The sequence below is a fragment of the Acomys minous genome, assembly GCF_964271855.1.
Source record: "Acomys minous genome assembly, chromosome: 13".
Classification (NCBI taxonomy): Eukaryota; Metazoa; Chordata; class Mammalia; order Rodentia; family Muridae; genus Acomys; species Acomys minous.
Window position 1 is genome coordinate 44,879,178 of NC_140495.1, and position 21,460 is coordinate 44,900,637.

Genomic DNA, 21,460 nt, shown 5'->3' on the forward strand with positions numbered 1-21,460 from the left:
TACACCCCCGCCCCAAGCCTCTAGAAAGGCTTTCTACTCCCAGAGGGTTGCAGGCAGGTTATGTACAGGAGCGGAAAGCATATTTCTAGTCCTGGTATCTGTAGCCTGTTATAACACCCTTCCCCTAGTAAAGAACGTGATCCGTACGGAGCCGCGCCCTTCTCCCTCGAACTACAACTCCCAGGATGCAGCCTGTCCTAAGAGTACGCACGCGCATGGGAGGGGAAAGGGAGTAGTGGGGCGGGGGGGAGAACCAGCAGCACCGACAGCGCGGTAGGGTTTCGGGGCAGCTGGCCGGAGGACTCGTCGCCTCCCTGAACTTCAGGCACTGCGGAGTGCGGGCTCTGAGAGGAGCGATTCAAACCTTGTGGACCGCAGGGGTCGGCGGCCGGACAGGTGAGTTCAGCGACCGTGCTTTCCAGGAAGTCCGTCGGCGGGCGCGGCAGCGGGTCGCTCCGGCCTGGGCGACCGAGGAGGGAGCGGCTGTGCTTCCCGCTCCTTCCCCGCGGGCCTCGCTAGGGAGCGGAGGGTGCCGGGCCATTCCGGAACGGCGAGGTGTGCCGGGTGTCGCCCGCGGCCAGGCGCGCAGGGCTCCGAGCTGTCGGTGAGTCACTCGCGACCGGCCAGCTGGGGGTTCGGGGCCGACCGTCTCTCGGGTTCGGGACCCGCCGGCTGGGGTTCGGGGCCCGCCACCTAGTGTTCGGGACCGGCCTCCTCCAGTTCGGGGAAAGTCTGCATGGGGGGTTCGGGACTAGCCGTCTGGGTTTGGGACCGGCTGATGCTCCTGAACCCGCGTGGGCTGGCAAGCCGTCCAGGCATCGCCCCACTCTCTCTACCCGAGCCATCATCTCGCATGCCCCTGCTGTCGGTTGGGAGGGAACCCACAATCCTTGGGACACACCCTTTTCGTGATTGAAATCTGGCGTCTTGCATTGGCCATTTTGATCTATCTGCTGTGCTCTGCTCTTCCTTAGAATAAATTTCTGCCTCCTGCGCAGCACAGCTGGGGCCGGCTGTGAAGCTGACGACGGGTTTGTTTTGAGGACGTGACTAGGTCGTTATATTTTTGCTTACAGAAGTTGATGCGTTTCCTCCGCAAACCTACATTTTGATTACAAACAAAAATGGGAAACAGACCCAATTTTTACTTTCTTTCCGCCCCCCCCCCCCCGTCTCTTTCTCCTCTCTTTTGCGTTTTCTAGTCTTCTCGGTTGTGTTTAAGAATCTCCTTTCCCCTTTTGAATTCTTTTTCCTGTTCCCTTTCTACCCCCCACCCCCAGCCCGCGCCCCCCCCCCCTCGCTCTCGTCTTCTTTCATGTTCAGCAAAGAATCGCATTTCCAACTTGCCCTCTGCCTTCCCTAAAACCCACAGTCATCTATTTGGTAATGAACGCTGCAGTAAAACTTTTCCCAGGAGGTCGTACTTAAACAGGAAGTGAGCCTGTGGAGATTTGCTAGCCCTGTGCAGCCTTCTTGGGTTTCTGACATTTTTGTGCAGCTCGTATTTCTTTTTCTGAGCATTTTCAAGAATGGGGTTTTTTGGTTTTGGTTTGTTTGTTTGTTTGTTTTTTCATATTAAGTTGATGAATCAATTGACCTGCCAGTATTTTAGAAGAATAACTTTGCTTAGACTCAGAGCACATATTGATCTTTCAAACGACCTAGGTTTAGTTCCTAGCACCCCCACATCACATGACCTACAACGATCTGTAAGTCCAGTTTCAGGGCATCCAGTACCCTCTTCTGGTCTCTACAAGCCCTGGACACATGATGCATATAGTGCACATACAGACAAGCTGGCACAGACATATATATATATATACACATAAATAGATTAAAAAAAAAACTCTACAGTTACAGTTAGAATCCCATCTCCAGCTCTACAGTGTGCATTCCATTATATTCCGATCTTAGAAGAACCTCCCTTGCCTTTGCATCTGTCTCCCAGCAATTGATGGTGACCAGGTAACCCCATGATCGTCCTAGCATCCTGGGGTGTGTGTGTGTGTGTGTTTGGGTCTATGCAGATGTGTTCACACATGTGTGAACATGCATGTGGAAGCCTGGAAGTCGATGTTATGTCTTCCTGGATCATAACCACTGAACCATATCCCTTGTCCCTCCTTCTAGACTATTAAGAAATTAATCCATTTGGGAAACCTCGGCTACATGCGTATCATTCCAACCTCTATGCTAGACAAGAACAAAGAGAAGTGTGTTCGTGATATTGCTGCCCTATAGCTAAATTTTTTTTTCATCTTTGTGATAGACCTTTAGGCCACATTTTACCTGACATTACATCCTTATGGGTCAGATCCCATCACAATTCTTGGTTTTCAGTGTAATCACAATTTTATTTCAGGCTGGAGACGTAGCTCGATAATTAAATGCTTGCATAGCACGTAAGGGACTAGGCTGGATCCCAGCACCACAGGAGCCAAGCGATTGTTTTCAGCTCCCCAGAACTGGCTTATTAAACCGCAGGTTCAGTACAACAGAAAGAACCTAAGGGCCTAATGGAGGGCAGAGCTTTCCACATTTAGCATGCGTAAGTCACGTGCCTGTTCATCTGAAGTGGAGTCTAGAACGTGCATCTCTCAAAGTTGGTAGAAATCACACTTTGAAAACCAAGATGGGTGTGGCTGGGCGCGGACCCAGCACCCAGGAGGCAGAGGCAAGTAGATCGCTGTGAGTTCGAGGCCAGCCTGGTCTACAGAGTCCAGGGCAGCCAAGGCTACACAGAGAAACCTTGTCTCGAAAAACAGAAACAACCAAAAAAAAAAAAGAAAGAAAAAGAAAAAAGAAAACCAAGATGGGAAGATAATTTTTGAAGTTACTTCAAGGGGCTTATAATGGTTCTTTTAAGACAGGTGCTCATAATTGTGATATCAGATATATATATATCCAGGACTTGTCTAATTTTCAATATAGAAAATTTTTATTTGAGACAGGGTCTCACATAGGCCACACAGGCCTCCAATTTACATTGTGGCGAAGTTAGGCTTGTGCTGGAATTACATGTGGGTGCCACCATGCTGGCTTCTCCTTTGTTGTTTTTGGGGTTTTGTTTTGTTTTGTTTTTTTCTATATACTCTCAGCTTTCTTCCTTTTCCTTCCTCAGTTGTTTGCATTCACATTTGGTAGTTAATTCAGCACTCTATCCCAGACATTTTCTTGGGCTCCTGATGTGTGTAAGATAGGATTCCTGTGTGTAGATGCTTACTTTCTTTGCAACTATGCCTGTGTACTGGTTCAGAGCACTTGTAGGTGCTGTTTGTAGGAAGCAGAAACATGCGGTAGTTGTATGTTAATCTGTTTCCATGTGTTTGTCATCCGTTCTCCCAGGCCATCCCTTTCTGTCATGTTGGAGTGTGTGTGACATATCTACATAGAGTACAGTGTTATTTTATACATTTATTTGGAATTTAAGATGATCTGAATACAGGAAAATCAACTAGACGTAAGCACTGTTATCAGTAGGGTTGTGTCTGCAGGTATAAATATATACCTGGAGTAGAGATCAACAGAGGGAGGGGAAAACGTGAAAGAGATAGAGATAGTGGGAGAAAATGGCTTTCATGCTGTTCTGGGTCGGCCTGTACTCTGGTGTTATTGTTTAGGTTTGAATTCATGAGCTTCCTGCCTTCGCTTCCAGACTGCCAGCATTGTGAGCATGTGCCACGACTCGGGAATTTTTGTTTTGTTTGTTAATGGGTTTTACTCTGGAGCCCAGTTTGACCTGGACTCACCGTGCTTCGATTATTTGCACACTCACAGCAGCCTTCTCCACTCAGCCTCCCTAGTGCTGGAGTTAGAAGTGTGAGCCCACGCCCTGCCAGGAGTTCCCGATTAGAAGCATCCGGGAGGGCATTAGTGTGTAGGCTATAATTGTAGCCAAAGCAGTGTGTCACTGCTTGCTGGTCATTGACTTCCCGTTGACATTTGATTTACACTTGCTCTTCTCGGTTTTATGTCAGATCATTTAAAATCGTAAGTGTAAAATTATATTGAAAGGAAAACAAATATTATTTAATTTGTGATGGTCCATTAGCCTGTTAGATATTAAAATTGTGAGTCAAATTCTGTTTGCTAATTATAAAAATAAATAAATCTGAGCATATGTTCTTATATCCGTCTGAACCCGATTAGTGAGTGTATATTTATGTATATATACTCACGTGAGTGTGTATTTGCGTGGAAGCCAGGTGCTTTTTTCCAAGACGGGATCTTTCTCCATAGCCCCGGCTGTCCTGGAACTCACTATATAGACCAGGCTGGCCTCAAGCTCACGTAGATCCTCCCACCTTTGCCTTCCCAGTGCTAGGATTAAGGGTATGCGCCACCACACCAGGCTCTGCCTTATTTTTCTGAGACAGGGTTACATACTGAACTTGGAGCTCCCTGAGTCAGTCAATCACTGCACCCCAAGATCCTCCTGTCTCCTCCTTCCCAACTCTGGGATTACAAGCACATGCTGCCTGACTGTTATGTGGGTACTGGGGATCAAACTCCCGTCCTCAGGCCTTCCCACAGACCTCTGCCGAGACTGTTTTGTTTTGATACTTTGTAGTACGGAAGGACTAGAGAGAGGTTCTAATAATCCACAGTGGTAAATGGTTGAAAGTGCATGCGTTCTCTAAACTTTCTTCGGAAACAAAATCATTAGCCTGTATCTTGAGAATAGAATTTTTACATTTTTTTTTTTTAGTGTGTGTGTAGGTGCCCACGTGCTGTGATGCCTGTGTGGAGGTCACAGACAGTCTGTGTGAGTCAATTCTCTTCAGCATGTGGATCAAGCGCCTTTAGCTGCTGAGTCATCTTGTTGGTCCCGTCATTAACTCTTATCTTGAAGTGGAATGTTGCTCTTTTTTATGATTAGTGTTTCTTACATCTTGACCAAGAAATGCCTTCCTCTCCCTGCCATACAGTTTACCCACTTAAATGTAATCCCTAAGGGGCCAAAGAAAAGCAATAATGCCAACATTATAACCCAGCACTGGGTAAGTAGAATTCAAGGCCAGCCTGGGCTAAATGAGACTTTGTCTCAAAGCAGATGCAACAAAACAATAATGTGTGCTCCTAATGTCAGTGGATTTTAGTATGCTAAAGAGTTGAGCAGCCTGTACTGCAATTCGTTCTAGAACATTTTCTCATGCTAGAAAGAAACCTCTTACCACTAGCAGTCACCATATGTGTCACGTCATATGAATCATATAACAGCTGACCCTTTGTGACTGGCTTCTTTCACATGTACTTGTTGCTTGTTTGTTTTACAGGTCACTGTGTAGTTCAGGCTTGGCCCGGAACTTACTATTTAACTTATTAATTGTGGCAGGAGTGTCAGCTCTGGAAGTGCTGGTATTACAGGGTTAGCCACCCCATGTCTGGTAGACATCTTTGTCCCTCCTCCTTTCCCCCCCCCCTTTTAAAATTAACATTTATTTATTTTGTATGTGTCTATGATGTGTACTGTGTGGCCATGTGCCATCATGGTACATGTGTGGAGGTCAGAGCAGAGCTCATAGGGATCTGTTATGTTCCACTACCTTTAGGGTCCCAGGAGTTGAACTTAGGTCATCAGGCTTGCTAGCAAGAATTCTGACCTCACTAAGCCATCTTGTTGACTTTTTTTTTTTTAAAGGTTTCTCTGTAGCCTATGTAGCTGAAGAGACCTTGAACTTTTGACTCTCTTGCCTTCCCCTCACAACTGCTAGGGTTACAGGCGTGTACTACCAGCCTTGGTTTTCTGTGGTGATAGGGATCCAACCCAGGGTTTTGTGTATGCTAGACAGGCACTCACCAACTGTGCTGTATCCTCAGCTCAACCCTGGTACTCCTAAGAGAAAATGGCTATAATGCTATTAAGATTCCTTGATAGGAGTGACCTTTTATTGACCTGTAAAAGTATACACTCCCTAGGGTACTATGCTCAAGCACTTACACCCACACCCTAGGGAAGGAACACAAACACTCACAGACACTCCTACGAACTAAGGTTACTGATAGACAGCAATAACCTTTTGCGGATAAACAGTTCCTGTCTGGACATAGCCAACTTGTAGCATCATTATAAATACATCCTGAATTTATATAAATTCAGGAATATAATATAAATACTCCTGAAGTGTATGTGAGAAAAATGGATGAAAGATAAAGTAGGAAAAATGAGGGCATACTGCTAAGAGTACCATGGCAAGGCAACTTGTTAAATTTTTAGATAGGGTCTTCTATGTATCTCTTGACTGGCCTGGAGCTCACTACACAACCGTGGCCTCAGGTCCCCAGCATCCTCCTGTTTCTGGCTCCTGCAGGATACAGGCGCGGCCCATCAGTCTGGCTGTGTGTTAAATACCCATAGAGTATGCTGGAGTAGTGAAGCATGCCTCCGACCCAGGCACCAGAGAGTCTGTAGTAAATGTTTGGCAAGTGCATATTATTTAATATGTGTATGGATTTGTTAGTCCTTAACTTACTGAAAAAGAAGTCCCTTATTGAGCAGGATCCTATTACTAATAATTACACACCCTGGGTTCCCATTTGTAAAATCATAAAACAGAGTATATTGGTTTTGTGGGTCTTTTGTTATAACTAATGAGGAGTTGTTAAGGAACTCATTCCCTTGGGGTGTATAGCACCAAAAGGGAGATTGCCCTTCAGCTATGAATGGATCAAGTTAGGTTCAAATTAAATGTGTGCACCCTTCAGTCAGCCCTGATGTTGGGCAATGGTGACAAGACTTCGTACAACTTGAGGGTGTATTTTTCTTCTTGGTGGGCTCTTACTGCACAAGTGTTTCAGAGTTGACACCTGGTCCCCACCCCTCATTTTTTTCCTGCAGTTTGCCCTAAAGTTATTGCCCTAAAGGTATTGCCATAAAGCACAGAACATGCAGGGGAGGGGCTGAGGCAGAGCAGTATGGTTTTACCTCCAGCAGACCCTTCCCGGGGAATCCCTGGATATGGGTGGTTCAGCCTCTGCGTCCCCCTTGCTGCAGAAGAAACCAAACTCACTGGTGCTCTCTCCCCTCCCCAAGACTAAACCTGAGGTCTGGCCTTGTCTTCTGAGTAGGACACTAGGGAATTGCCTTCAAGGAAGTGTTTGTACTGGTCTCTGAAGAATATAAAAATATTTGAACACAGTGGGGGAAAGGATATTTTAGGTTGTAGTAAAACAATGTGATGATGTAAGGATAGGAAGTAGAAAAGCATGGAGACTGGACTGCTTTTTTTTTGTTGTCCATTTTTTTAAAGTTCTCCCTCCCTCCCTCTCTCTCTCTCTCTCACTCTCTCTCTCTCTCACTGTCTCTCTTTCTCTCTCTCTCTCTCTCTCTCTCTCTCTCTCTCTCTCTGTGTCTGTGTGTGTGTGTGTGTGTGTGTGTGTGTGTGTGTGTGTGTGTGTGTGTACTGTTAATTGCAGGTCCCTCTCAGAGTCCATAAAAGATATCAGACCCCTTGGCACTGGAGTTACGGGTGAGTCTGAGTGGCTGCCCATGAGGATTGGGAACTGAACTCAGGTCCTCTGTCACAGCAGTATGCACTGCTAACTACGGAGCCATCTCTCACAATTTTTTGTTCTATTTGGAAACAGTATCTCCCTGTGTAGCCTTGAATGGTCTCAAACCTCTCTTTCACATATATTGGTTTGTGTGAGTTGGTTTTCTCCTTCTGGGATGAACTTGGTTACAGACAGCAAATGTCTTTACCCCTGAACCACCTTGCAGGTCCTGTGTACTGATTTTTTTTTTTTATCAGCCCTTTTTCTCTTTACTTTTTTCTTCCTTTCCGTCCACTGGCTGTAGTCCCTGCTGCCATTTAGCCTAGGCTTCGTTCTTTTGCATCCTCCATGCTTTGCTCCCTCTTTAGCTGACTCTGCCTCTTTCTGACCACCCAGCGTTACCTTGGAACCACCACAGCACTAATTGTCAGGCCCATGGCTTTGGGCTGCTAATTACATATTGCCTTGTTTTTTTTTTTAAAGTAGCTCTAGGTTGTTTCACTTTCCCAAGTAGATGGCTTTCATCTCTTGGGTCTCAGGGAATACAAACTTCTTTAAGCTTCTTGCTGTGGATTATTATTATAAAGCCACCGAGCTCCCAGAAATGAGCTACAGCGGGGACTCAGAGTGGCCTCTAAGAAACATGCCCAACCCCACGCCAGCCTCCTGGCTCAGGGGCCGGCTTGGCTTCCCTGGCTCTTTTCTGTGCCTCTTCACCACTCTAGGATACTACTTACTATTTAAAAAGTAATGGTAAATATGACATAATTTGTCTTGACTATTAAGTTTACTGGAGTTGTCTTGAATCTAAAACTAATGTCTGGACTTACTCTCTTGCACAGCCCTTCCCCATCATCTTCCCTACAGACTGGGATTTTCTGCTTTTTCATGTCATGCTTTTCCTCAAACTTTAGGGTTTTTGTTGTTGTTGTTGTTTTGGTTTTGTGAGGCAGGGTCTCACAATGTAGCCCAGGCTGGCCTCGAAGTCAGTGGCAAGCCTGAGGGCTGGGATTATAGGCATTAACCACCCTGCCTGGCTTTTATTTATTAATGTATTTTTTTCATTCATTTCAGTTGTTTATTGCTGAGGATCAAACTCCAGGCCTTGCCCATGCTAGACAAGTGCTCTGCCACTAAGGTACATCCTCAACCTTTAGGCTCCGGCTTATTTTCCTTTAAGATTTATTTTTATTTCAAGTATAGGAGTGTTTCCTACATGAATGCACGTGCGCCGTGTGCGTGCCTGGTGCATGTGGAGGCCTGAACAGGGCAAACGCACCCCCTGAAGATGGAGCGGCAGGTGGTTGTAAGGTGACGCCATGTGGGCTCTAGGAACCAAACCCAGGTTCTCTGTGAGAGCAGCAAGTACTCCTGCTGCACAACTGTATCTCCAGCCCCTCGGCTCAGTTTAAATGTGGCTCGTGCTTGTTTTATGGAGTTCCAGATTTGATGATGTATAATCTTCCAAATTAGACTTTGTCTCCCAACTCTACAAATCAGATTTGATCTGTCTTGCTTGGGTTGGAAGAATAAAAGAAGGATATTAATTTATTTATTTTCACTTTGTTGTGTGTGTGCACATGGGTGCCTTAGAGGCCAGAGGCATTGGATCCCCGGGAGCCGAGAGGAGATTGGGAGCCAAGAATCAAGCTCAGGTCATCTGCAGAAGTAGCAAGTGACTCACCGAACTGTCGTTTCTCCAGCGCCTTGATATAATATTTTAATGTTGTCTTTTAGATAATATTTTTACTGTAGTATGCAGTTACTTTCTGGGTTTTAAAGGTTTTCGTAAATATATTAAATTGCTTTCCACTTTTTGTTTTACTTTGTTTTTCCTTCTCTTTTATACCCAGCTGTGGCTCACTCTCAGTCACCTTGATTTAATTGGCTTCTGTTAATGTGAAGTATTAGTGACATGATAGAAATTGTTGACAATAGTGACTGCTAGTGAGTGTGGTAGAAATGGAATGTTTTACAGAAGTAGTGTGAGATTGTGGGAAGCAGGGGCTCTAAGGCCTTGTTCAACTGAGAAGCACATTCTCCTGGGCAGCTCTCTTTTCTCTGAGCCTCAGGTTGTTTTTAACCAGTAACACAGGATATTAGTATTATACAGGATTACTAAATGATGTATTACTACATATTATATTATATATTATATATTATTCTCATGTCAGTGATAAAGAACTTTGCATATAAAATATATGCAAATGAAGTGTGTTCTGCTTTTTCTTCATTGTTTTGGAGTATGGGGTGTGGTCCTTTATCGACCTGAGAGGCTCAAGTAAAGAAATGAACTTTGGGCTGATGAGAGGCCTGGCAGGTAGGAGTCTTGCTGTGTAAGCCTGATAGCCATCTCCCAACGTGGTCTTCTAGTCTCCTTGTGTGTGTCATGCCACGGAGGTGCCTGTCTTCACAGATACACATCATGCACACATGCACATACACATGTATGTATGTGTGTATGTATGTATGTATATTTTTTGAAGTGTTTCTCTATGATATAATTAAAATACAGCCAGTTTCACTCTACCACTTAAAAGTAATACTTACAGTTGTGATAGTTTTAGATTTGTCTTGGGCTTCTGTTTGGGCCCTCACTTGGCTCTTGTTGACCTTGTTTCTTTTCCAAGTGGCCTTTTGTTTCTGTGTGGGTTTCTTGCGTTCTCTCACTATGAAAGGGAAAATGTCCTGTTAAAGAACCTGTGCTAAAGCAGACCTTGTACCCTGCTTCTTGGCCAATAGCCACAGTTTCTGAGACGTCCTTTCTTTCGTCAGTTCTGCTTTCTTCAGCTGTCACAGCCTTAATATTGATTTGTTTTTCTTTCCATTTCTACTCCCTCCCATCTCTCCTTCCCAGAGCTCCTCCACTAACTCTGTGGTTCTTGTTATTTTGGTCATCTCACATGGTTTTCCTTTGTTTGTGTTACATGTCACTGTTTTTTAAGTTATCTGACCCAATGTATAAAAAATGCGTATCATTATAATATGGTGGTAAGTATGTATAACTACAGGTGTTCCTTAATGTCCAGATCAGGTCAAAGTCATCTCCTCAAACATTTATCACTTCCTAATGCCCAGCATTGTCAAAACCTCTTCTTTGGGCATTTTTAAATGTATTGTACATTTTTATCACAGCAACCAGGACTTCTTCGCCTGTGTAGCTTAATACCTGTTTATCAACCTTTCTTTACCCTCCCCCTAGGGATATGTATTTTTAGAGCTATAGTATAGTGAGGGGGTTTGCTGTTGTTGTTTTTAAGACAGGGTTTCTCTGTGGGGCCCCAACTGTCCTGAGACTTGTTCAATAGACCAGACTGGTCTCGAACTCTGAGGTCCACCTGTCTTTGCTTATCAAGTGCTGGAATTAAAGATTTGTGCCACCACACCAAGCTTATAGTGAGTTTTTTCTTTGTTTGTTTGAGACAGTATCTCCTTCTTATATATTTTATGTGCATTGGTGTTTTACCTACCTGTGTGTCTGTGTGAGGGTACCAGGTCCTCTGGATCTAGAGGTACAAACAGTTGTGAGTGGCTGAGAATTGAACCTGGGTCTCTGGAAGAGCAGCCAGGGCTTTTAACCACTGAACCATCTCTCCAGCCACTTATAGTGAGTTTTTTAATCACTTAAAATGAGCTCTGCTATTATAATATCACAAGAAGCCAGGCGGTGGTGGCGCATGCCTTGCCACCGAGCCTGACAGTCTGAGTTCAATCCCTGACACTCCCATGGTGGCAGGAGAGAGCTGACTGCAGAAAGCTGTCCTCTGATCTCCACAAGTGTGCTGTGTTGACACATGCACACACACAATAAGGAAAGAAAGGAAGGAAGAAAAGAAATAAAATTAATTTATAATAACAAGGCTTTCTGTGTACACAGTCTCTTGAAGTTAGAGTAGTGACCATTGGTGTCCCCTAGAAATCACAAGCATGTTGTGTGTCTGAGGTGTGTAGGAAATGCCTTCACGTGCAGGTATTCATACCAGCTGAGGCCCAAGATACACAACGATGACGTGTGACGGGCTAAGCGGTGCTGGCCTCTGAGGAGGGAAGAGACGGGGTGGCTAGAGGACATGGGAAAGGCTTGAGAAAGAACAGGCTTGAGCTGGACTTAAACTGTGAGGGTTTGGATAGGATGGAGATATCTGGGGCTGGGTGGGGGCCTGTCACAGAGATGTGTAGTCACCGCTCTGGGAAGGAAACAAGTGAAGCAGCAAGGTAGCAGTGAGCTTGGTGTCTGTGAGGAGGCCCTGAGGCCGCCAGCCTGATCAGCACAGAGGCTGCCTGGTGAGCCGTAGTTCAAGAAGGGGATTTCAGCAAACGAGAACGCTCCAAAGTACATGAGTGTGGTGGGAAAAGAGTGCTTCGGTGACTGAGCTGCTCCCGAGCAGAGAGCCAGCCTGTCTCCAGCCTGGGAACGATGCTTTGTGAGGGCCCGCCTCCTTCCTCTTCATGAGGTCCAGGATTGGGTTAGGTCCTGGAACCTTGCCGAGGAAGGAGCAAGGGCTGCAGATAAGGATGTGTGCGTGTGAGTTGCTGTTGCTTGTTTTTCAATTAATTTTTAGAGATGTGGAGCTTTGCAGCTTGTTTCTCTTGATATTTCCCTGGGGGAAAGATCTTGAGGGAAAAAATAACCCCCCAAACTGGCCTCAGTCCAAGTTTCAGACTCTCACAGCCTTTAGTCCAAAGCTGGGGAACTTGGGAAATTATGTGATCTCATGCATTTGAATACGTCTTTGCTATTGATTTTATAGACTCTTGTTCTGACTTTTTCTCTTTGTGGTTCTGAGGACGGAAGCTGCTGCCTCACTCCCACTGACCGTGCGAGTCTTCTTGGCAAGCTGTTGCGTGTTCGTGGTTCTTGTTTTGTTCTTTCCATCCAAGCACTTTTCACTGTTACCCGAGTGTGGTGTATACAGTTCGGAAATCCAAGGCAACGCTTACTTCTTCATGCGCAGAATCAAAATGCTGCATATAGGTGAGCTGTCCTTTAAAAATGAATGAGTGAATGAGCAAACATGATATAAAACTGAAAAGATACCACTGGCTACGTACTGCACGTTGGAAGACTCTCCTTATTATTTCAGCTTTCCTTTTTCTCTATTGTTCTTGTAGAACTTTCCAGAGTTATTATAAACTCATTCATTTTTAAAAGCTCAGTATGGCCTGGAGAGATGGCTCAGAGGTCATAAGTTCAGTTCTCAGCAACCACATGGTAGCTCACAACCATCTATAATGAGATCTGGTACCCTCTTTTGGCCTGCAGAAACACATGCAGGCAGAACAGTGTATACATAATAAATAAATAAATCTTAAAAGCTCAGTATTTAGAACTGGAAGTGCCATAAGGGCCTCTTGTTAACCATTAGAGCTTCTTCCTGTCTGAAAGTGGCGGCTCATGCGAGGTAAGTGCAGGAGGGCCTGGAGTTGGAAGCCACCCTTGCCTTTATAGGAGTTCTGGCCTGCGCTACATGAGAACCTGTCTCAGAAGAAAGACTAGGAGAAAAATGTCCTGTACCAAAGAAAATCAAACTTAAGGGACAGGTGTTAATAAATGATTGAGGTCCACTAATTTCCCCTAGACTATGACCTGAAATTAAATTTAAACTTTGAAGAGCCCTGTTTCCCAGAGGGCTCCTTCCTTAAATTTCAGCTTCCCTTCTCCCACTCCCCTCCTTTCTTGAGATAGGGGCTCACTGTATAGTTCTTGAAATTTGTTATATAGACTTAGCTATCCTTCAACCCTGTGACCATTATCCTGCCTCTGCGTCCCCAGTGTTGGCACTGCAGGTGTGTGACCACCACTCCTAGCTTTTTGGGTTTTTTTTTTAACCATAAGAGAAATTGTGGTAGATTGGCAACAATAGATAGTAAATGAATTCCTCTTTAGACCAAAGTAGGAAGAAAACAGGTTTATTGAGTATATCACAAACAGGTTTATCAAGTATACCTCAAGGAGTGCCAGGCTGGGCAGAAACAGAAGTACTGCCTGCAACTTGAGTTATCTTAGTAAGAGGCCATGGCTGAAAGTTGTGGCTTTCTCCTCAAGGCTGTATTTAATGCCAGTGCTCAGCAGGCAGAACTAGAGGGGACTGCTGCGAGTATACACAACACGCAAGAAATCAGTGTGTTCACTTGAGTGGTACTGTAACATTACTCACAATTGTAAACTTACATCTGAAACAGATTTGCATTCACTCCTGGGACTTACCAGTGTGTTGAGCATTTATGTTTTCATAGAGACATCTTACTTTTGTGATGGAGATAAGAGATGAGCTTTCAATGTCTGCGTGGTATGGTGGGAGCTTTCACCAGTGTGGTCACACCACATTAAGTTTTCTTCCTCTAGTACTTAACAACACTTTCTTTCTTTCTTTCTTTCTTTCTTTCTTTCTTTCTTTTAATCTTTTTTCAAGTCACTTTTCTGAAATGTTCATACCTACCTAGCATGATTCAGCTTTCACGTGTTTCCTGTCTGCTGGTATACTATTCATCTTGGCTGTGATAGGACAAGTCAGCATTATGTTTTTCCATTTTTAAGGTTGAGTTAAATGGTGTTTCTTTAAGATCATGCCTGTTGCACCTAGAAAGACTTGAGCCCCTAAAATCCCAAGAAGTGACCAGATCTTAGCCCCTAGTGAGCTCCCACATAGTCGCCCTGCTGAGGCTTTGTAGACCAGGCTGGCCTCAAACTCACTAAGTGCTGGGATTAAAGGCATGTGCCACCATGCCCAACTCCAAAATCCTTTTTTCTTTTCTTTTTTTTTTTTTTTTTTAAGTCCAAGAAACTGAGAGGCATAGAGCTGAGAAAAGACACTACTGTGTTCACTACATGGATTCAGCTCACTCTCAGTGTGGTTTCTTCTAGACCTAGCCTAGTTTAAAAAAAAATTTTGGTAAGTAGTTCAATTCTTATTAACTTGGTAGAGTAAGAACATTCTTGGAAAAAGATGAGTGAGTATAGTTATACTTCTTTGGGAGGAAAAGGGAGGAAAAAACCAAACCAAAACAAAGCTCAGATTAATACCTCTGTTATGCACTTGGAATAGTAACCACTATTGGTATAAACATGGGTGCTGACACTGAGCACGCTAAGGGCACGCCTGTTTTGGCATTCATCTTTGGTTCTCAGGGTGGCTTCTCTCACCCTGCTTCTCACCTGTTGCCATGACTCCACCGAAAAGACAGGAGGGGTCACTGGGAGGAGGGAGCTGGCTTGCAGCAGTGAGCCAGGTAGGTTACTCACATAGGAGCCCCAAAGTCTCTGAGGTTCACGCCGAGAGCTTACTTTTGAAGTGGTGAGTAACCTGTTCAGGTGGTCTGGCTACTTTCCTCTCTGAGGTTGCCCTTGCTCTCTTTAACAAACATCTAGTTAAACCTCTTCTCTGTTCTGGCTTTATCAGGCCTTGCTGAGCTGCCTAGCAACTGCACACTGTGTTCTTTCCCTATGCTTCTGGTAGACATCAGCTTTAACAACTCACCTCGGGATGTGGCAGTGGGAGAATGTACTGGGCTATGCTTTTTAATTGTTTTTTTCTAATTTAATTTTTTGTTTGTTTGGTTGGTTTTTCAAGACAGAGTTTCTCTGCGTAGCCTTGGCTGTCCTAGACTCACTTTGCACACCAGGCTGGCCTCGAACTCACAGCAATCCACCTGCCTCTGCCTCCCAAGTGCTGGGACTCCGTCCAGCCTTTTGTTTAAGTTTATGTATTGGAGGAGGCAGAGGCATGCATGTGTGGTCAGAAGCCAGTCAACGTTGAGTAGTTGGTTTTCTTCTTCTACCATGTTGGAATCTACCACAGGCAGTCAGGTTTGGCAGCATATCACTTGTCTTGCTGGTTCCCTTTTTTGTTTATTAAATAGCTTCCTATTTTAAAATAATACAGGAAGTCCAGGCCAGCAGGAAATACATAGTGATGCCTTGCCTCAAACAAACAAACAAACTAAGTCCCCCCAAATTGGCTGGCTGTTCACACTTTTTTGTGTCAGCCCTTAGATGACAGAGGCAGGCAGATCTCTTTGAGTTCAGAGCTAGCCTGGTGTGCATAGCAAGTTCTAGGCCAGCTAAGGGATACAGTGCTTAAAAATAAATAAATAAAAGGAGAAACTGTCATGTAAAGTTAAAAGGTTAATAGTTCAATAATTTGATAATTGTTTAAGTGACTTGGGCGTTTTAGTTACCACTTCAGAGTTAATTATGTTGCTGCATTTTAGTCCTTAGTGGTGACCTATTTTACTCCAGGTGCAAAGGGTAACAAAGTTCTTTCCTGACTATAGTTAGGGTTCAGGGACAGAATAGACAGCGAATCAGTAAATCTGTTCTACAATGCCTGATGATACATACAGAGGGAAGGAACATAAAAGTAGGGGACCTGTGAGGGTTGCTGTTTTGTAAGAAGCAAGCATGAACAGTTCTCAAAAACCAGTTAACATTTAAGCAGAGACCTAAGAAAGAGAGCAAGTCATTTAGCTGCCTGAGTGTAGAGTAGTCCAGGTACAGGAATATTCAGGTACAAAGGCACTGAGGCAAAAGTGTGCCTGGTCTGCTGGAGGAAGGGCAGTAAGATCTTTTTGAGTTAAGAGTTGAATGGTTAGAGGTGAGTGAGGGCTTAGGGTATCTTTTGAGTCCTTGTGGGCCCCTGTAAGACCATTTGAGTTGTTTTTATTGAGATTTGATGCTATTAGGTATCATGAGCAGTGCAAGTTAATGCTATTAGCTATGGTCACACAAAAAAATGTACATGAATCTTCATACCTTATTTGTAATATTCAAGATGAGGAGTTAGGTGCTGGATGTATGGCTTAGTAGTAGGGTATTTACATAGCATGTTTGGTTTCCAGAACTCCCCCTGACACACACACACACACACACACACACACACACACACACATAAAAGATAAGCAAACACAGTCATTCCCAATGACTCTCAACATCTGAATATTAATATGTATAACATTACTATGAACTCCAGCAGAGAGCAAACTACTAATGAGGTGACTTGGATAAGTTCCTAGGGATTTATATTTGATGACAAAAGCTAATCTCAAAGGTATTTATGATTGATTCTTCTTCCTCCTCCTCATCTTCCTCTTCTTCCTCCTCCTCCTCCTCCTCTTCTTCTTTTTGAAACAATCTCTTTAATGTAACCCTGGCTGCTCTGGAACTGTGTAGACTAGGCTAGCCTTAAGCTTGTAGAAATCCTCCTGTCTGCCTCCGGGATGCCAGGATTACAGACAAGAGACACCACAACCAGCTGAATGTAGTAGTATCTTTGAAATGACAAAAGTTTAGAACAGGTCAGATGAGCATTTGCTGGTTGTGAGAGGCAGGTGGGTGTGGCTAGAGAAGGGCAACATGAGGAGGAATCCTCTGTGTTGAAACTTCATCTTGACAGTGGTGGTAGATGGCATGAATTTGTGCTGGTGAAAAACTAGACTGTAGCACAAATACGTACATAAGATTGCATGTAAAACTAGGGAAATGAAGTAAGACCAATGGAATGTGTCAACGTCAGTGTCTTCCTAGTAATTGCGTAGGTTTGCAAAATGTTACCAAGGGAAACTGGACACAGTGCGAAAGAAGTCCCTCTGTATTATTTCTTTTTACTGTGTGTGCTTCTACAGTTATCTCAGTAAGGCTTAAATATCACATTATGTACCTCAGTATAAACAATTACAATTAGTCAGCTTACTATTGAAAATTCTTCCGTTGGACTGAGAAGGGAGCTGAGTGGGTGAAGCGCTGGGTTGGAGTCCTCAGAGCTCATGTGAAATAAGGCACGGTAGAACATGTCTGTAACCTCAGCGCTGCCTCCCTGAGGTGGGAGACAGACAGGAAAGCCCCGGGGCTGATGAGGAAGCTAGCCTCATCCACTGTATCAAACAAGGACTACCACCCGAGGTCGTCCTCTGAGCTCCATCCGTGTGCAGCTCTACATACACACATACATGGAAAAGAAAATGACTGATATTTTATAGAGTGTAGAGTATGGCATTGTTGTAGGACCTGGCTGCACAGGAAGCTAGTGCAGGAGTTCAGGCCTGAGGTACTGAGACCAGCTTACACATAGTGTTTGATTGGGGGTTTGGATGTAGAATGTGAGAAGTTGGTCAACTTGAAGATTTTTGGGCCAAAGCAACAAGAAAGTGAAGTTTCCATTTACTGTTATGAGCAAGATGGCAAGGGGTGGTTCTTTGTTGTGTTTTATTTTGTTTCAAGCCAGAGTTTCTCTGTAACAGACATGGCTACTCTAAACTTGCCTTGAATTCAGAAATCCAACTGCTTCTGTCTCCTGAGTGCTGGGGTTAAACGTCAATTCCTGCACATTTATGTTCAGGATTACTGTTAGTCATCCAGGTAAAATTTACATAAGTAGTTATTTTTCAGGTATGGTGTTCACAAGAGAGGTCCAGATTGGAGGTAAAGTTCAAGAGTGGTCAATGTATGAAATTCATCAGGAGGTAGGTGAGCGCAGGAAAGAAGGAAGGCCACTATGTATAGTTTACCCAGCCCTGTTGTAGGTAGAGATATGATCTGCATTGGGGCCTACTTAACCAGAGAACAGCATAATCAGGTGTGTGTAAAGAGATCAGATAGAAGAGTCTGGAAACTTCAAGCTTACCCTAAAGAAATGATGAAACGGGGTTAACGGTTTGCATATTGAGAGCTTGTATCTCTGAATTATGTAACTCCACAGCAGCTTTTCTAGCAGGGGCGTGTTAAGACCTTCCTCTGTAAAAAGAGAAGCTGGGAGAAAATATGTAGTATAGGGTAGGTGCAGTGACGGTTTGGTTATAGTGTTTGGTTGTTAGTGGAGGGGTATGTGTGCCGTGGTAGAGGTCAAAAAACAACTCTCCTCCCATCAGGGGGGCCTGGGGATCAAACTCAGGTTCAGGCTTAATGCCAATTGTCTTTACTTGTGAGCCGTCTTATCAGCCCAAATTTATGTAATTTATAAACCCTCTTTAAAGTGAAAAAAATGTGTCCTAGTGTTCATTGACTTGTTTTACTAACACTGAATTGGTATTGATGGGCCAGCATTAGAGGCTGAGGTAGAGGATCTTTTGAGTTCAAAGCCAACTTGGGATATGTAATAATACCCTATTTTTATTTTTTATTATTTATTCATTTACATCTGACCCAGCTACTCCTTTCTCCTCTCCTTCCAGTCCCTCCCTCGCCTCCCCCTAACCCTTGGCCCACCCTTCTCCATCCCCTCAGAAGAGGGGAGGGAGCCGCCCTTGAATATCAGCTCTGCCTTAGGATATCAAGTTGCAGTAAGACTAGGTGATCTTCTTCTATTGAGGCTAAATAAGACAGCCTGGTTAGGGGAAAGGCATCCAAAGATAGACAGTGTAGTCAGAGACAGCCCTGCTCCTGCTTTAGGAGTCCGGCATGAAGACCGAGCTACACAGTTGTTACTGTGTGTAGGGGGCATAGGTCCCTCCCATGCATGCACTCTGGTTGGCAGTTCAGTCTCTGTGAGCCCCAGTGGGCCCAGGCTGGTGGGTTCTGAGGATTCCCCAAGATCCAGTTAATGTTTGGCTGTGGGTCTCTGCATCAGTTTCCATCAGTTGCTGGGTGAAACCTCTCTAATGACGGTTATGCTAGGCTCCTGTCTTGTCCCTGGTGCCAGCACACCTCCAGGAATGCAGGCAGAGTTGTGGACCAGAAAATGGAGCTGTGGGGACAGGGTGAAGTTTGATGCTGTTGGTTAAGCTTCAGGGGGATTGGTTGTCCCTGGTGCCAGCAGGCCCCCTGCAATTTTTGTGTCCAAACCCTATTTTTAAACGAAAGAAAAGAGCCCCACCACTGACATCAACAGCAGAACTGTTTATTGATGGGATCTGGTCACCAGGGCCAGGAGTAGCTATAGATAAGGGTGTGAACAGTTTCTCCATGGAAACGAGTAGACCTTGTGGGTACAGATGCAAGTAAGTTAGGTTATAGTTGTGTGAGAATGGAGCCTAAGGAAATTTCTAGGGATGCTATGATACTCAGTGAGGCTTCAGCTGAGGAAACTGACATGATTAAAGAATGTATTTCCTCTGGAGAAAGAAAGCACAGTACGTAGGGTGCAGGGGATCTCGTTTGGGTCCTGTTTAGAGCCATGGGCATCGTGGTAGGGGACAGCTGGAGACAGTGCTGGGAAGTTGGCTAAGCTAGTTGGTAAACGGTGTTGTGTGAGGAGGAATTTGCACTTTTCTCAGAGTTGGCAGCTTTTATTCTTTGGGGGGCCGATAGTAAATGTTTTAGGCTCTGCAGGCCATTGTAACTGTTCAGCTGCCCACTGTTGCCCATGGACAGAGATAGACAATACATCCATGAATAATGTAACTGCTCCAATTTACACTTACCAAAGCAGACAGAAGGCCAGATCCAAGTCACTGCTCTAGAACACAAGAGCATATTCTTATCTAGTTACGGTTTAGTACCCATTACCCATCCTCCCATGCCCAACCTTTCTAGCCTGAAAAACATCTATTCAATGCCTATGAAATTAACCTACAGTGTTTGACTCTCTGTGCTTGGCTTATTGAAGTAAATATAACGTCCTTTAGTCCATGTTGCCGCGCGTGTCCACCAGATTGTCCACCAGATTGGCTGTGGCTGCTGCTCATTCAGAATGTGTTCTCTTTTCAGTAACGTGTCCTCAGAGGACAGCAGAGACATAGCACTGTCACCCTGCTGTCAGCATACAGATGCTCCTCAGAAAGAAGAGCTGAGGGGAAATGTGCAGTCAAGACAGGGTCCAAGAAAGTGCAGGTGTGAGTTTTGAGCCAGTCAGGTACCATGAACACTAGCTGTTGACACTTTGTTGAAGCAGAATGAAGCTATATGCAGGTTAGCAGTAGAAAAGTTGACTGCACAGCTGGAGGTTCTTTCATCTTGGAAAAAAATCCAAAATCAAGGAAGTGGCTTCTCCATTGTTTTAAAAAGGAAAAACAAGCTGAAGCCATAGAAACATGTTCCCCTATGACACATAAGAAGCAGTAAGAGTTAACAGAACACAGCCAGGCGCTGTTATCTACATACAACAGTAATGTTCCTCTGTGAAACAGTAGTGCAGGCATGGCACATGCGTTGTGAGTGGCCAGCCACCCACTATCCGATTGGATTTAAGGCCATTCCATGAGCTGGATGGAACCCAGTCCTGACACAGCTTGGGTGGCCAAGGATCTAGGATTACATAGGCCATGGGCCTAGGGGAAAACCAAATACTGTTGTTTTGCTAAGGAACACAGCAATAAAATGACCCCTAACGTTACACTATACTCCCGTGTCTTAGTTAGGGTTACTACTGCTGTGATGAAACATGACCAAAAGCAACTTGGAGAGGATGGGATTTATTTGGCTTGCATTTCCATGTCACTGTTCATCATTGGAGGAAGTTGGCACAGGGACTCAGGCAGGCAGGAACCTGGAGGAAATCGGCACAGGGACTCAGGCAGGGCAGGAACCTGGAGGAAATCGGCACAGGGACTCAGACAGGCAGGAACCTGGAGGAAGTCAGCACAGGGACTCAGGCAGGGCAGGAACCTGGAGGAAGTCAGCACAGGGACTCAGGCAGGAACCTGGAGGAAGTCAGCACAGGGACTCAGGCAGGAACCTGGAGGCAGAGCTGATGCAGACCCTGTGGAGGAATGCTGCATGATGGCTTGCTCAGCCTGCTTCTGGGCTGCGCCTTCCCCCATCAATCACTCATTAAGGAAATGTGCTACAGCTGGATCTAATGTCGGTGTTTTCTCAGTTGAGATTTCCCCCCCTTTCAGATGACTCTAGCCTTTGTCAAGGAGACATAAAACCAGCCGCACACCATGGATCAGTGTCTTGCTCAGCCATCATCAGAGAGGCTCCCTCCTACAGCAGACGGGAACTAACAGATCCACAGCTGGACAGTGTGCAGAGGGAGAGACTGGAACACTCAGTCCTCAGTGTCTTCAGTAAATCCCCCCACCCCACCCCGGG

General features: G+C 44.8%; 1 protein-coding gene and 1 long non-coding RNA gene across 3 annotated transcripts in view; one reads left to right on the forward strand and one right to left on the reverse strand.

Moving 5' to 3' along the window:
• The first annotated feature begins 228 nt into the window (after nucleotides 1–228).
• Nucleotides 229–21,460, forward strand: part of TMOD3 (tropomodulin 3) — a 63,419-nt gene continuing 42,187 nt past the window's right edge. Inside the window, exon 1 of one of the 2 annotated variants that reach the window (XM_084754577.1) lies at nucleotides 229–396. The gene's annotated coding sequence lies outside the window, so the exon portion shown is untranslated. Of the gene's footprint in view, nucleotides 397–581; nucleotides 605–21,460 lie in introns of those variants that run through there. The other variant, XM_084754578.1, reaches the window with a different exon arrangement.
• On the reverse strand, nucleotides 20,823–21,021 carry LOC311580953. The gene is made up of 2 exons (XR_014773612.1): nucleotides 20,953–21,021; nucleotides 20,823–20,912 (listed from the first exon to the last, which is right to left on the reverse strand). It is a non-coding gene; the product is annotated as an uncharacterized lncRNA (long non-coding RNA).